The 3,458-nt window shown below is 37.4% G+C and overlaps 1 pseudogene; it reads right to left on the bottom strand.

Moving 5' to 3' along the window:
* Window positions 1-2,047: 2,047 nt before the first annotated feature.
* Window positions 2,048-2,711, bottom strand: LOC118577719 (annotated as a pseudogene).
* Between the last annotated feature and the right edge of the window lie 747 nt (window positions 2,712-3,458).

Here is a 3,458-nt window from a genome sequence, read left to right as displayed (position 1 = left end):
TAGGTATTTCCTCAGTATTTCTCATTATTTCCTTATGTAAACAGATTAATTTTGCAGTTTCACCCCCAATGTCTGTTTTATAATATAATATCTTTTAGATGGGAAAAATCTCTTTGGTAAATAGGTAATGGGATTGTGTTTATCTTTTATGTAATTAAATTAATAAATTTCTTTATCATTATGTGTGTTCCATGGCACATATGTAGAAGCCAGAGGATAACTTTATGAAGTGAATTCCCTCTTTATGTGTGTTTTAGGGATAGAACTCAGGTTTTTGGGTTTGCACGTATATTTTACTTAGGGATCCATCTGACCAGCTCCAATATTGGCTAATTAAAAAAAAATTATTTCATTTTATGTGTATGAGCATTTGTCTAAATGTATGCATGTGTACTATGTGCATCCCTGTTGCCCACAGAATCCAGAAAAGGGCATCAGATTCCCTGGACTTGGAGTTACAGATAATTGTGAGCTACTGTGTGGGAACCTTAGTCCTCTGGAAGAGCAGCCAATGCTCTTACCTACTGATCCATCTTTTCAGCCCAATATTGGCTAATTTTTAATAAGATTTCCTTTTTCATCCTAGAAGAATTTAGTGCCTATTACAGAGGTCATTATTTTTTTTCCTTTTTGAGACAATGTCTCATGTAACCGAGGTTAGCCCTGAGCACTGTAGTCAAGGATGACCTTGAACTCCCAATCCTCCTGCCTCCACCTCCTAAATGCAGAAGTTGCTAGAGTGCACCACCATGGCCAGTTTGAGATGGCTATTGTTCAATGAGCCAAAGAGTTACTTAAAAAGTCGATAGTCTTGGAACTTAGTTTGCCAAAATGAGTATTATTTTCACGTAGGAAGGAACCCTCATAATTCCAACTTGAGATATTGCGGTCATATCAAATTTGTTACCTAAACATGCTCCAGAAAATAATGACCTACAATTTTTTTCCAAGCATCTTTTAACAAAGAGCGTGTGTTATGCATTCTCTTATAAATGTGCTACTTGAATTACTAAAATATTGTAGCCAGGTGTGGTGGTGCACACCTTGAATCCATTTGGGAGGCAGAGACAGGTGGATCTCTGTGAGTTCAAAGCCAGCCTGATTTACAACGTCCAAGTTCCAGCACTATCAGGGCTATTATACAGAGAAACCCTGTCTCAAAAAACCAAAAAAAAAAAAAAAATTATAATAGCTTCTGGGAATAGAATAAATGCTTCTCCCATGATTTTGCCTGGTCGGATCTCAGTGCTTCTGGTCTCTGTGTTACACCATAGCTTCTCATCAGTACCAGTACTGCTGTAAGACTGTATTTTCCTTCTTTTCAGGAACACTTTACCATTTTTGGATCAGAAAAGTCCTCTTTTAGTTCAGTATGGGGATTCAACTGAAGACTTTGAAAGATACTATAAGTATAGATGCTTCAAATTTGATGGCCTCATGAGGATTTCACAGTTTCTTTGGAATACAACTAATAATGTCCATGACCACCATCCTTTACCCATTTCAGTGGGATATTTTTTTAAACAAGAAATTTGTCATACTGTTCACATATAAGAATAATTTCAGCGGGGTCAAGGGCTCCCCTGGATTTTAAATTTGTTACAAAGATACTTTTAAATAAAGTTTAGTGGTTCCTTTTTTTAAATAAATTGTATTTATTTGGAAGCATTCAGAATGTCAACAAAACAGCTGCAATTCTTTTGTAATTACAGAGTGGTATTCAGTTAACAGAACAACAATTATCTTCATATAAGATACATCAGCAACAACTGAAGATGAAGGACAACAAAACAAAACAAGACAAAACCTACTGTTCCCATACCTAACTAATTTGTGCTGTACACCAACAAGAACCTGCTTTAAAATTTCATGCCAATTTACAACCTCCAGACTGTACCAGGCAAGATTAGTGGCTATTGAAAATACCACCAGACAGGGCTCTCTGAAGACACATTCGATAGTGTGTTAACTTTACAAAAAGAGACACTGTACTGTTTAAAATCTTACACAGCATTACATTTCAATTTTTTTCTTTAAAAGGAGTGAGTTATGTGTGTACAGGGGGGTTAAATGCTTTATAGAAAAAGTGTGATAGAACCAACTTAACATCTTCCTCTTCGTCTTCCTCTTCTTTCTCCTCTTCCTCATCCTCTTCACCCTCCTCATCATTTCCTCTTCCTTCTTTTCCTTGCTTTTTAAAGCCTTGACCACCCTCCTTTTCACCACATCGGGTTTTCCTTTAGCTCTGTGGGCAGCAACATCCTTTTCATATTTTTCCTTCAGCTTGTCACGTGCAGCAATGTTGTTCCACATCTCTCCCAGTTTCTTTGCAGCATCACCAATGGATAGGCCAGAGTGTTCTCCTTTGATTTTGGGGCACTACTCAGAACAGAACAAGAAGGCTGGCTGAAGGAGGCCTCTTGGGTGCATTGGGGTCCCTGAACTTCTTTTTGGTCTCCCCTATGGGGGGGCGGGGGATGTAGGTTTTCATTTCTCTTTCATAACGAGCCTTGCTAGCCTTTGCCATGTCTTCAAATTTCCCCCTTTCTTTAGCAGACATGGCCTTCCACCTTTCTGCGTACTTCTTCGAGAACTCTGAGAAGTTGACAGAAGCATCGGAGCTGCTTCTTGTGCTCCTCTGGGCAAGTTTGCTCAAATAATGCAAGTGAGGACATTTTGCCTCTCGGCTCCTTAGGATCTCCTTGGCTCATGATTAGTTGATTTTTCTCCGTGAGGCACAGAGTCTCCCAGTGCCCATCTGGCTCTCGTTTCCCCTGGTGCTGTCCCTGTGGAGCTCAATGTACTGCAGTGCCTGTCAAGTTTAGTGGTTCTTAATATTTCTATTTTATTTGGGATAAACCTTAACACCTGAGTTACAGGGTGTAAAGTGCAAAACAAAATTGCATTTTGCTTACTTAAGGGGCTATGTATTTCCATTTATTTTATTTCCATTTATTAGCTCAATCTGCACTGATTTTCAATTGAATAGTTAGTACAGTGGAATCTATTTTTTTAATCTCTCATTTTCATCTTTCTCATTTTCAAATTTCCATTTTCTTTTAATGATCTATGCATAAGATAGGACAATGCATTAAGTCATATTTCATGTATATTATTTATGTAATGAAAATGTTTTCTTGGAAATCCAAGAAATGTTTATTGTAATATTTGGCAAATCTTTTCTTTAAGGAACCAGCTAGCAAATGTTTTTATATTTGAAGAACAAATGTAGGGTCTGTCACAATTAACACACTCACCATTGTATCAATGAAGAAACTGGAATTGACAAATGTGTGTTGGTGTGTTCCAGTAAGCAGGACATGAGATGAATTTCACTGTCAATGCAAAATAAAGAAAGTGAGGCAAGGGTCCCAAGTAGAATAATCAGAAAATTCTCAAGCATAAGAGGTTAAATTTAAGTATAGTGTATTACTGTTCTAGTAACTTCCATGTTGATT

This window comes from Onychomys torridus, chromosome 1 (assembly GCF_903995425.1).
Source record: "Onychomys torridus chromosome 1, mOncTor1.1, whole genome shotgun sequence".
Taxonomy (NCBI): Eukaryota; Metazoa; Chordata; class Mammalia; order Rodentia; family Cricetidae; genus Onychomys; species Onychomys torridus.
Note: the sequence above shows the minus strand (reverse complement) of the source record. Positions and strands in the feature narration are given on the sequence as shown.